Source organism: Talpa europaea (genome assembly GCF_964194135.1).
Source record: "Talpa europaea genome assembly, chromosome: 5".
NCBI lineage: Eukaryota > Metazoa > Chordata > Mammalia > Eulipotyphla > Talpidae > Talpa > Talpa europaea.
The window spans coordinates 101,661,566-101,675,432 of NC_140071.1; positions in this window are offsets into that span (position 1 = coordinate 101,661,566).

Genomic DNA, 13,867 nt, shown 5'->3' on the forward strand with positions numbered 1-13,867 from the left:
TTTGCACATGCTATTCCTTCTAATTATAATGCTCTTCCCACCCCACTAACTTACAATACAATTTAGAACTTAGCTCGCTTTGTAATTATATATTCATTAGTATCCTCTTGTTACAGGGCAGCCCCCATATAAACAGGTTGCCTGGCTGTGGGTGCTCACCCGCGCACTTAAAAGGGACTTATTAATACTCCACTGCAGGCACACACAACAGGTTAATAAAAGGTTTATTTACAAGGGAAGGGGAAATGAGGAAAGGTACAACTCAGGGAGAAAAGAGGGAGATAAAGTCTTAAATGCATCCGACCCGCTCCACCCGACCTGGAAGCCCAATGGCACTCTGAGAGCTGACGGAGAGCCAAGAGCCATGAAGCCAGGAGGGGAGAGCCCCCAAGACCCATGTATCTGGTTTTATACCAAACCTGGCTGCTTAACTCCACCCTCAGATCCCAGCAACCTTCCCTTTGGTGGTGATGGGATTTGTCTTTCCCAATGTCCTGATGGCTTTGGTCTGGAGTGGGGGTGGAGTCCACAAAGCCTGTATGGGATTAGCTCAGGACATCCTTTCCCCCTAACACTCTTCAAAAAATGTCTGTCTCCTATTTGATATCCTGAAACCTAATGAAATCAAGGATTACAGCTACCTTTGTTCACGATCATATCATCCGAAGTAGTGCAATACCTGGGACATAGTAAGAATGCAATAATATAGGTTACATTAATTAATTTGCCCAAATTGTCAGAGCTAAGAGTTAAACCAATGTGTTTTAATCTTTCAAATTGGTAATTATTTAAAAGAAGGAGAATTCAGGAGCTATCCAAGGAGTGTACAATTAATAATTTTTTGAGAGAAATTATTTTAAAATGTACATTCTCTTCATTTTGTAACAGGGTGGTCCCCAGGAAAGGGGGAGGTTCCCTGCCCCACCCAAGGGAGGGTGGAGCTGAGCAGGAAGAGGAGAAGCTGAAGAAGAGACTGAGGAAGGAAGGAAGCAGGATGGAGCCAGGAGACCTGGAGGAGGCACATGGAGCCTAGAGACACGTGAAGAAGCTGCGCTTGTCTTTTGGTCGTGGACTGGGTGACACAGATGTGGGTGAGACCCGTGGGGAGGTGACCATGGCAGTTTTTATCTTGATTTTGATTTTGCTCTTTTCCTTCTGGGCTTCTCTGGTTGTTTCTGACCCTTTTCTGTGGGTCCCCACTGGAAGGTACTTTAGACTCATGGCAGGCTTTGGAGCCTTGCTCTGGGCCAATCCCATTTGGATGGACTTTTACCCACGAGGGGACGGGTAACTTTGGGTTGTTGATTTAGAAACTAGACTCTTTGCCTTTCCTGTCTTGTTTCCTAGTTGTATTAAAGTTCCTTCCCATTAAAGTCTCCTGTGTTTTGTGTTGATGAGGCGGATGGCAGAACCCATTTAGAATAGGCAGGTTTGCAGGGTTTGGGCTGCCCCTCTCCCTGTCCTATAACAATTTGACAATTTTTTCTTGATTTTTTTGGACAATTTTTTTCTTGACAATTTTTTTCTTCATTTTTTGAGAAGTACCAAAAAGACATAATCATGACTGTGTGTAGTCATTTATAAATATTTACTACAGTGTTTTTACAGTCATATAAATTTCTCACAATAAGGAACTGATTAAGTAATGACATATCCATATGCTCTTACACAGTGCAGCTAGTCAAAATTACACTGCAGGAAAAAAACTGACATATGGGAAATAGTTCATAATATGTTTTATGTGATAAAGTAGGTCATAAAACATTAAGTCAAATGTAATAACATTTTGGTAAATATCCATAAAGAAACTGTCAATAAAGACATTCACCAAATTGTAGTAACCATATTTGAGAGTTGAAAGTGTAGGTGATTTTTTTCCCTCTACATGTCTGTTTTTCAAATTCTTATTCCTCTACAGATCTGAACTTACCAAATTTTCCACATGGCACATGGGAAAAATAAATATAACAAAATACAAATTATAAATGTATGAAAGGGTAATGATTCAAAAACAGAAGGAGTCATTGAGCCTTGAAAAGAAACCAGTTGAAACAGCCATCAAAATAAAGATTTCAAAAATGCAGCAGATAAATAAATGCAAAACTAGGCTGTCCTGATACCGATAATAAACAAATGATCTCCATAGATAGCAGACAATGAGGGTGAAGTGTGGATTTCAAAAGAAATCCCAGAGCCTAGGAGCTGTAAACACTATAGGTCCTGTTAGTCATCATTCAAAGGTCAGTCCATATCAGCAGTCACAAAACCAGGGCCGGGCTGTGGGGGTGGTGGGGAGGGCAACCAGGTAAGCAAATTAATACTACAAGTAACATTAAGTCACACAGGCCTCATATCTGAGGTTGTGGAAGCTTTGATTGTAATCCAATGAGTTCCTTTGCCTGATTCTCTTCAGTTTATGGAAATAGCACAAAGAATGGTAACACTAATGATATCTAGTATCACACACCATGAGATAACTAGGTTAACTGACCTTTTGAACAAATAGAATCCTTAAAATACACTACCAAACAGGTAATCTATAAATGAAAGTGACATGGTCTGTTGCTTTGACATTTGAACATGGAAGACAACAGAAATCGACTTTACTGAAATACCAATGTGTGTGCATGTGTGCAATAAAAGCACTTTCTATTTCTACAACATAATGTCATCTGAGAGTCTCTAAGTCTTGAGTGGGTCCCCCATACATTTTTTTTGTACAGATATTATTTAATTTTAAATAAAGATAAAGTTTTGGGGCCTCCCTGGTGGTGCAGGGGTTAAAGTCTCAACACTCTCAAGCTATTGCCAGCCACTGCAGCATGGGTAGGATCCCTGGCCAGGGAGTTAATTCACATGGTATGACAGACCTCTTGGGTCCCTCCCACTGCTCCCCTCAGTAGTGTTTCTCAGTAGATCTGACTGTTCTGCTCCCCACTCTGGCTCTAGTGAATCCTCTTACCCCCCACACCTCTGGCCTACACAGCAGTTCTTGTATGCATAAATAAATAAAAATAAATCTTTAAAAAAAAAAGTTTTGACATTTTGATAGTTTTCATAGAAGGGGGTTTTGTTTTTGCTTTTGTACTGTGTCAATGCCTTTATCTATTCCTTTTCATAAAATTGAGGTAAAATCTGGCATACAACAGTTTCAAGTGAACAACATGCTTTAATATTTATACATATTACCAAATGGTCACCAAGTAAGTCTAGTCAACTAGACTTTAGTGTCTTTGAAATTGGAGGTATTGAAGAACTCAAAGTTCACAAATTCAGTTTAGTAGGCAGTGGCTAAATTATTATCATTTCCTCTCTTATACTTTATTAAAACAATTTTCATATTTGATGTCTACCAGATTCTTCTGTAGAGCTTATGAAACGAATACAGGGGTCACCATCTGTTTCGGACCTACTAGATCAGATACAGGTGCTGAGCCAGGTTCAAGGGGTTAGCAAGTTGTATGGGTACCTAGGTGCAGCTTGAGTTGTGAGAATCTGCTTTGGGTAAAGAGGTGCTGTGAGGAAAGGAGGTGGCAAAAGAACAAGGAAAAGAAAATTAAATTTCTAAAGAGAAAAATTAGAAGAAACACAGGTGATAATGATAGTCACTCCTAGTTGGTGCCATCTCTTTTAGACCATTTCTCCATAGTTTGAATAAACTAGAGAGCAGAGGTTAGAATGAGCCCAAATGAGTGGGTTGTTGATCAGAATGTCAATTTACTCAAGATGTGTGACAGGGAGCAAAGAGTGTGCCTATCAGCTGCTTCTGAGAAAGAAAGTAAACACTCCCAACATGCACTGAGGCGCAGGGAGTGGCTCAGGTTTCTAACTCTTACCTGCAGAACGACACAGAGTAATCATTAACAGCTTCTTGGGCTTAAGGATCACGAGGAGGAACCCTGCAGGAGGGAGCCTGGCGTGCCGACAAGCGCCGCCCCTCCTCCCGCCTGCGGCTGTGCCCCGGGACAGGTGAGTGAGCTGACTTTCTGAGTTTGCGAGCTGTCGGGAAGAGCCAGGCGAACCAACTATCCGGGAAAGTTCTGCCAACAACTAAGGTAAAAAGGCTCATCCTGCTCGGAGTGAATAACAGGTGGAAAGAGGGGGATAGAAGAACCCCTCTAGACCCACGCCCGAGGTCAAGCTGAAGGCAAGTTGTTAGAAAGCAGCATCCACTGGCAGCCCTGTCGAAGGTGGGGATCAGAGCAGCCTGAAACCCGAGCATAACGTTTTCTTTTGAGATATATATATATATATATATTTTAGAATGCCCTTCCCTGACAAGGTAGGCATGTTGGGGGCGGGGGGCGGGGGTGGAGAGGGGCACTGGGGAGGAAGGCGTAGAAGAGAGAAGGGCAAAAGGAGTGTGTGGCCACTGAATGCCCGCCCTTTCCTCAAGGGATATTTCCATGCCAACTTTACATGGAATGGTGCTTGCTCTCACCAAGATGCTAATCTTTGGCTTGATGCCCCTGTTGTCTCCCTATTCTTACGGTATAGTATTATATTGAATCAGCAGAGTTGAATGTTCTTTTAAAGTGAGGGTTCAGCGAAATTTTTGTTTCCATAAAATGACAGAGCCATCCCGCCCCCCCCCCATATGAAAAGGATATCTGGTATAATTTCAGACCTCACCAACAAAAGGATAATCATAAATAATTAAATGGGAAGCCATGTGCTAAAGGTACAAATTCTGAAACAGGAAAGCCATGGATTCAAATCCTGACTTTGTCAGTTACTAGTCTGGTCCTAGCAAGTTGCTTAACTGCTCTAAGCCTCAGTTTGTCATCTATAAAATAAGGATCTACCAATAGATCATAACAGGATCTACCAATAGGGTTTTGGTAGGAACTAAACACTTAGTAAGTGTTCTATAAATGGCACCTCCTATTAGCACTAAGAAGTAAACAGCTCTGCTGAAGGGGCCAGATCAGGGAAGGAGAGATGAGCTGTGGAGACCAGACAGGATGGAGGTGCTGGGGTTGAACTGGTTTGCAGAGTGGAGTCAAGATAGGTGAGCAGATGGCTAGTGGGCAAAACATTGCTTTCCTAACAGTGAAATTATCTGAATTTTTTCTACTTTTCAAATAGAGTATATGGTGGCAATCATTATTTGCAACTGAATCACTTTTATTTTTAAAAAGTCACATATCAATTATTTCTAAAAAAAAAAAATGAATTTTACAGTAGGAGAGCTGTACATAATCCCTATTGTGAAACCCATGACATTTGAGTTTTACAGGAGCGTGCCCTTGAATAATTTTGATAAAATTAGAACATATAATCTGTGTCCTTATTGTAGCACACATTGTATTATTTGGATTTGAAGTGAGGTAGACTTTCATTTGTATTTACTGATAAGAACATAAAAGAACTGTTTTGTTGTTTTTCATCTCTTATTACAGGAGGTCACCTTATGAAATTTTATTTAAAGAGTCCTTTAGTTTATATTGCTGCTACTTTTATGAATGTTGATGGCTTTCAGGAAAGGAAAAACTTACAGAGCAGACTACCAAGGTATTCCTGCTGATGTCATTTCATTTTTTACTTTATTAAATTAAACATTTTAAAGGTTTGTAGTTGAACCTAGCTTAATATTGTTATTGTTTTAATACATTTTTTTTTCAAATTGCAAAGTTGAAATTCTCCAATGTATTTACTTGGATATTGATGGGAGAGTTGTGAGTAGAATTCCAAAGCTAACCAAATTGAACATTACTGTGTTATTGTCCTCTATAGATTAATTATATTTAGTATAATTTAGCTAAAAATTTATAATAGAATACAATCTATTTGGAACAAATTATAGTACCGGTACTCCTTAAAGAAAAAAATACACTTTTATGTCCATTAGATATTCTTAAAACTTCTTAAATTATATTTTGTATTTCTTAATAGACATATGTCTAAAAAAAAAACTAATAGCCCCAATTGAAGTAAATTGATGTAAACATATTTGAGATTAATTTATTAAACATAACTGATTGTAAGTCTTCCTAGGTAAAACTTAGTATATGTAGTTTTCATTTTACTTAGTTTTTTGATTTCTAATATTTCTAATATTATTTCCGCTTTTATTTATTTATTTATTTTCACTGAGGTAACATTGGCTTACAACTCTGCATGTGATTTAGGGGAATAGGTTTAAAGCACCTCAGATATATGTCACCACACCACACAGATCACCACACACCCAGTGTTCTTTGCCATAGACCCCTGACCCCTTTTTCCCCAGACCCACTCTCTCCCCGACATGTGTAACATTTTATGAAAAATTATTCAGTGTTTTTGGTCAATTAAAAGAGAGAGAGATTTAAAAACCAGCAATGAGGGCCTCCCCTGGTGGCCAGAGGTTGAGCGCTGGCCTTCGAAGCTGCCGCAGCCTCTGCAGCATTGGTTCTATCCCCGGCCACCGGCGAGGGTCCCACATGGCCAGCAGACCTCTCCTGCTGGGCCTGCTGCTCCCCTCAGCCATGTACTTCGTCTTTCTGCCTGTTCTGCTCTCCGCTTTGGCTCTGGTGAATTCTCTCACCCTCCTGCCCTTCTGACTGTACCCAGTGCTTGTATAAATAAATAAATAAATCTTTTTTTAAAAAATTAAAAAAAAAAAATAAAAACCAACAATGATTAAAAAATTAATTTTTATAATTATATTCAAAATAATACCATATGTATATAACTTGTCTTATTAACATGTAATTCAAAGTTTTAAATCTGATAGTTGTTTAACTCCCTAAAATAAGAAGCATGCTAGGGTAGACATATGTCTAAAACATGTTATAATTGAAGTAGAAATCTAATGCTAACAATTTACTTACACAAATTCATTGATTATATAATGAAGATAAGGAATTTATAATTGTTAGAGATAGACTTCATATAAAGGTTTTTAAATTTTAAAAAAGATTCAAGCACAGGTCAGTTGAAAAACAACCTCTAAAAAAGAACTTCTGAATATTTGCTGCACTAAAGCCTAGGGTTAAAGAACTATCCTTTTGAAAATGTTATCTGTCTTTCAAAGCTGTCATCCCTTCTTAACATCAACACAGATACCAAACTAAATACTACTACTGCTTTCAGTAGTTGAATATGAATGTGTGTCCTTTTTAAGTGATGATGAAGGTGTTTGTTGTCTTAGTAGCTGAAGTGGTTGAAGGGTAACTTTTCCATCCTTAGTCTAATAATAATAAATAAAACTCAACGAAAGTACTTACTCATTTGCAGCCAACATATGAACAGGAAAAAATGAGTCATGGTCCCAGTAAAGTCAATCTTAGAATTTTCTCTTGGAAACTCAAATAAAGCAGAGAACCCTTAAACTGTACCATAGTAGCAATTCTAGAAGATTCCAGTAATGGACTGAGCATCACCCTTCCAGATTGAGTGATTACATGAAGCCTTGAGTAGTGAAGTGGCTTAAAACTAGCTTGCTTCTACTGTTCCTGCTTCCCCCATCCTCACAGAGTATTCTAAGAGAGAATAAGCATGGCATAAGCACTGTATAAATATGCAATAGAATATTAAACATTGGTATTTCAAATTAGATTCCACTGGCCTTCTGGCAATGGCAGCTCACATAGGAGTCTGTTTGATTCATAACCTGTTTTAATCCTGTCTTAAATTCAAGCACTGTGGTATATTTTTATAGCATCTTAAAACAAACATTTCCTAACTACAGTCAGTATTACTTAATAAAGTCATAGTTTTATACTCCAACTCTCAACTTTGACTATTTCAGCTAATAAGTCACATTCTTTAGGAAAAATATGAGCCAGACACTTCCCAGAAACCACCCTTTCCTGGACTCTTTTTCTATATTCTTCAGCCCCTCAGCTACTAAGACAACAAACACCTTCATCACTTAAAAAGGAGATACATTCGTAACCAACTACTGACATAATAGTTGAATAATGTATAGAATTATAGATGTTTTGTCTCATTTCCTTGAAAAGATGTAACTGTATATGGCTCTGCTCTTCTCTACTCTAAGATTCCAGGTCAGTGCTTAGAGCAAACAGTGTTATCTTGTTGCTGAATACATATTTGTAACTTTGCATTGTTTCTTTTTTTTTTTTTTTAAGATATATTTATTTATTTATTTATACAAGCACTGGATACAGTCAGAAGCGCCCAAGGGTGAGAGAATTCACTAGAGCCAGAGCGGGGAACAGAACAGGCAGACTGATGAAGAAATACACTGCTGAGGGGAGCAGCGGGCGGCAGGAGAGGTCTGCGTGCCATGTGGGACCCTCACCAGCAGCCAGGGATCGAACTGGCGCTGCAGAGGCTGCAGGCAGCTTCGCAACCCAGTGCTCAACCTCTGCACCACCAGGGGAGGCCCTTTCCATTGTTTCTTTAGGCCAAATAGATTATTAAACATTTGGTGTTTCAATTAGATTCCACTGGCCTTCTGGAATAGTTTAAAGAAAAAGCACCCACATGTGTACAGGCCTTAATGTAACCTATTTCACAAATGAAATAGCCACTTGTTCTTCCAATGTAATAGTCTCTTTTCTTTTTAGTAACTTTTATGTGTGTTATATAAGACACATTCCTTGTACATGACTTAGAAATACATATAAAATCAGAAAGAAAATAACTTTAATTTTGTAACTCAATTTTACTGTTAATATTTCCTCTTACTGCTTTGCTCCATCTATATATTCATTATTTTATATCTGTTTTGCCTATAGACTTGCATCTATACTCACTCTAAGAAATAAAAAAATGAAATAAGCAATAATGTCAAATAATAGCAATAATTTGAAATAATAGTCAAATAAAATAAAATATGTGTAGAGAGAGAATGCAATAAGCAATTAGAAAACTACATGTATTTTGCTGTGAAAGTTTAGGAACAGAAAAATTTGGTGGGGGGGTGGTTCTGGGAAATCTAGAGACACTAGCTCCTGCATATTAGTTCATTGTAAAATTATTTCACACACTCAAGAACCCAGTGGCCTCAGGAATACAGACATAGGCTATGCTTCCTGTGCTAGCATGGTCACAGGCACAGAAAAGTAACTCATGAGGTATGTGTTGAAAATACTAAGGAGTGGGCCTCCCTGGTGGTGCAAGGGGTCAAGACACAACCTATGAAGCTATCAGCAGCCACTGCAGCATGAATTCAATCCCCAGTCAGTGAGGAGACCCACATGGCGCAGCAGACCTCTCCTATCTTGCCTGCTGCTTCCCTCAGCAGTGTATTTCAGTCAGTCTGACTGTTCTGTTCCTCATTCTGTCTCTGGTGAATTCCCTCACCCTCCACACCTCTGGCCTATACCCCAGTTCTTGTATGCATAAATATAAAAAAAAAAAAATACTAAGGAGTGAATCAAGTTTTCCATTTTAAACATTTAACCATTGAATTAATCCATGCTTGGGCACAGAAAGGTTCTATCTATGAATCGCCCATCTGAGCTCATTAGGGCTTGGATTGCCTTCCCATTCTTTGGCTTTGGTCTGGTTACTGGCCAGTCCAGATAAGGCCCCACTTAAGCAGAATTCGGAGTAGGGAGAGGCAAACTACTAATGTTCTCTGATGCTCCCAAATCTCAGCATTGCCTGCACACTAGCTTTGTTAGATTTTGCATTCTCAGGCTCCTGATCTCCTCTGCCTGCTCAAGCTGATTTTACCTTACTGGTCTTCTCCATTACCTGTTGAGCTTCCTAGATTTATTTGAGCCTATTACTACCTATCTAGTGCTTCCAGGACTGTTTATTTCTTTAGGAGTAAATTGCTGGCCTATCTTCTTCCCTATCTATTGAGTTCCATTCTACCTGGGAATGAATGAATGAATGAATGAATGACCATACTTAACTAAATGTGATTTTAGTTCATACACAATCCAAGTCAATATGTTCTGGCCCCAGGACCACAGCCCTGTAAGATTCACCTCCACATATAAAGTATGTAGATCTGTAACAACTACTTTCCTCCTCAAATCACAGTTTATTATGAGCTACAAAATCATTATGGAGGTTCTTACTAAGAATCATAGGCTTCTAGACCTGTAATTTTTCTTTCCATAAATCTTCTTCTTCTCTGCTAATTATGACCTTTGTCATTCTCCTCTTAAACCTTTTGAGGAAATTAATTCAGACCTTAAATCTAACAAGTCTTTACAGTTTAGAAGATATTCACAAAGGCCCTATCAGGTTTTAATTTTCTGTGAATCATGTTAATGGGAATGGAGATAGGAAACTATTTTTATTCATAGATTTACTTACTTTAGCAATTAATAAAATAAGACTTTTAACACACCATGTTTTTATCTTTCAGGTAATTGTTGAGCCATTTTTTTAGATTCATGCATGGTCTATAATATTTCTTGTTTAATTATCATATACTGCCTATGAACAGAAATTTTGTCCTTTCATTTTCTTCCTTAAATTTTATTCAACAATCTCCCTTTCTAAAATCACAGAATGATGTAAGATCTTTTGAAGTTCTTTAATCATCTCCTCTGCCATTTTCTGAAGCTGGCTATAGTTTGCTTTAGTATAGACCACAAGTTTGATAATATAATTACAAAGCAATTTTTTTCTTTCTTTAATGATACCTTTCCTATGTTTTTATAATACAAATAGAGGAAACCAGTCAAGAAGCTGCCTGCAATGATTCTTCATCCCATCACTGTCAATTTGCACATTGTGATTCTGTGAGGCTTCTGTAGGTGGGTCTTCAGCTCAAAATAACTCCAGCTTCTAGTTCCAGCTAAACTATGTTAACTATGAGATCAAGAGAAGTTTTATGAATAGCTATTAATCCTTCAGGCCACATCTAACAACTTCACATAAGTCAGTAACTCAAAAAATATTAATTGAATTCTTTCCATGTTCCAGGCAGAATTCTAAGAACTAGATGTACACGGGTAAACAAAAAAAAAAAAAAGTCCCTTTTCAGGAAATTCCTCTTGTGATGGGGAAAACACAGGATGTAAATAATAAGGTCTTTTCAGATACCAGCCTGAACTCAGATGAAAATAATGTAATAATGACTGACCTGATCAGGGAAAGTGTCAGAGAGGAAACACTTGGACTAAAATCTGCGAGGTGAGGGGGAAAAACAGTCATTTGAAAACCTGAGGAAGGGTGATCCAAGGAAGGAGCAACAAGTACAAACCTCAGGAACAGGCATGAGCTTAAGGAGGCCAACGTAGAGGAAATATAATCAATGAGGGAAATAATGAAGGTAGCTGAATGCTGATTGACAGGACCTTGTAGGTCATCATAAGGAGATGATATTTTAAGTGTCTGCAGGGTTTTAATCATGGAATGATAAGATATATTTCCAGCTTTAAAATTACCATTCTAGGCAGTTCTCCTGGCCTCCTGTGACTATGCAAGTGTTTCTTATCACAAACCTTATCCCTTTGCAAAACAGGAGTGGCAGCTCTCCTGCCCACCTGTGACTTTGCAGGTGCCTCTCTTTTTCTTTTTCTGTCTATTTTTCCTAATAAACCCATCCTTTTAAAATGTAAAAGTAAATAAATAAATTACCATCCAAGATGCTGAGCAGAGACTAGAATATGGGTCACTATGTGGATGCAGGTAAACCAGTCAAGAGGCTAACTTAGTAATGCAGGAGAAAGATGATGGTGGCTTGGCTCAGTGTGGTAGCTTTGGAAATAGAAGCTTTTGGAATCAAATTATATTTTGAAGCTGCCATTCCATAGGACTGGCTTTTAGATTGGATTATGATAAAAGAGGGAAAAATAAGACTGAGACTTAGTTTTGGTGCTTAATTATAAAGATGGGACAGAATTGTGTATCTAGAAATTCTAGAACCTAGGAGGAAGTCATTGGTTCTATTTTCACCTTGTTATTGAAAGGTCCATTAGACATCCAAGTAGAGACATTAAGTAAGGAGTGGCGTGAGTCTGGAGCTCAGCAGAGAGGCTCGACTGAAGATAACTATATTAACAGAAGAAAGTAAAGGATGAGAAGAGAGGAGAGTGGAGGATGGGCTCTTAGAACAAGCCAGCATTTGTAATTGTATAAAGGAGTCAGCAAAGGAGACTAGAAAGTTTAGGCATGTGAGAAAGCAAGAAAATAACCAGGCTTTTGACTCAAAAGCCTCAAGAAAAAAAGTGTTTCAAAAGGAGAAAAGCAGCCTTATCAAATATTGCTGTGAGACAGAAAAAATAAGGAGAGAAAATGAACCATTTGGTAAGCCAGAGGCCATTAGACTGTGGGAGGAGAGATGCAGGGAAGAGTAATAGAATAGATGGCAAATAATCTGGATCCAGGAAGAAGATAGAGTTTGGGCAGCAAGGTGATCACTTGGGGAATCTTGCTATGGGACATTATGCTTCCTTTTTTTGTGGATGATTAGAATGACAATATCTGGGAGCAAAACTCTAGTTTTAGAGGCAAGAGCAAGGATTGTATAAGCAAACAGCTCAGACTAAATCCTGTGACTGAGTAACTGGGATTTGCTGAGCTCATGGAGCATGCTGTTCTTTGTCCCAAGGCAACCTAATATACCCACGCAACCTCTAATCTGCAGAGTTAATTTGTCTCGTTGGCTAAGCTTCTATCGCTTTTGTGAGATTCCCTCCCTCCCAATGATGTGCTGTCAAAGAGGATGATATTCCCAACTAAGGAAGCACCATGCTGCAAATCAGAGGACATAAAAAATGGGAGATAATGCATAAATCAATCAAGATAATTAAAGGTAGAAAGCAGAAAGTAGCATCACTGTCTTATAAATAATGGACTATGAGAAGACTTGATAAGGTCCCCCTAGCACAAAGGACTAGAAGGAAGCAGAGCTCTGGGTCTGCCATAATGAGGGCCATCTAACTGGTGAGGACAGAAGCAGTGGTATGACATTCCATTAGACTAGGAAGGCCTGGGATTAAAGAAAACTTCAATTCTGAATCTGGAAATATAGGTTTGGGTAGAATTGTAAGAAGCCTAAATGTTAGATTATGAGAATGTATTTGCTAAGATTGAGATCCCAAAAATGATTATGAATATGAGGATGATGTGATGGTCAGAATGGTTAGCCATTAAGGGAGAGTAGTCAAGCATTCAGCCTTGAAACTGTTACCGTATGCCTGATAAAATGTGCTCATAGATTTCAGGTATATTATATAATTTCAAACTAACAATGCACCATAAGGAAAAATATGCATCAGGGATTTTGTGAGAATAGATTTTCTTTTCTTTTTTGGTGGGAGGAGTATGGGGAGAGGGTGGATAGCCCTGTACTCCGCTGAAAAAAAAAGAGGCCACAAAATGTTTTCCACATACCTTACTCACTCAAATATAATCTAATCTGGAAAGAAAAGGAGAGAAAAATCCTCCCCCTCTTTTTAAAATAAAACAATAGAACTTTTCTCCCCAGCCTACCTTTTATTCTGACCACATCCCCTATGGTTCTGTAGCCTTAAAGGCTATAGAATGAATAGAAAATATTATACTTTAAAATCTCTGGTCACACCTTAAGTCATTTATATGCAGACATAAAGGAGTACATTTTTTATGTCTGACTGCAGTTTCCAGAGCCTGAAGGAGACTGGAAGGATGTTACATCAACCCTTCGAGTTAGAACTTGATTTTCACTGCCTGGAAACTTAAAATTGCATTTGTGGGACTGGGGCAGAGTTCAGCCAGTTTGGAGTGAGTTGTTGCAATAGAAGGATTGTTCTCTTGCACAGTTATACTGAAGAGAAGTCTTTCTAGAATTACTCCAAAAACAGACTGACTGATTTGGCTAGTCCTTCTTTGCCATGTGCCTCTGTTTCTATAGTTTTCCAGTACACAGAGTGTATTTTCTTCTTCTCTGCATACCTCTACTCATTGCCCTGGGATTTTTTTCTCTACTTTAGTTCTCTTGTATTTCCATCTTGCCAAAAAAAAT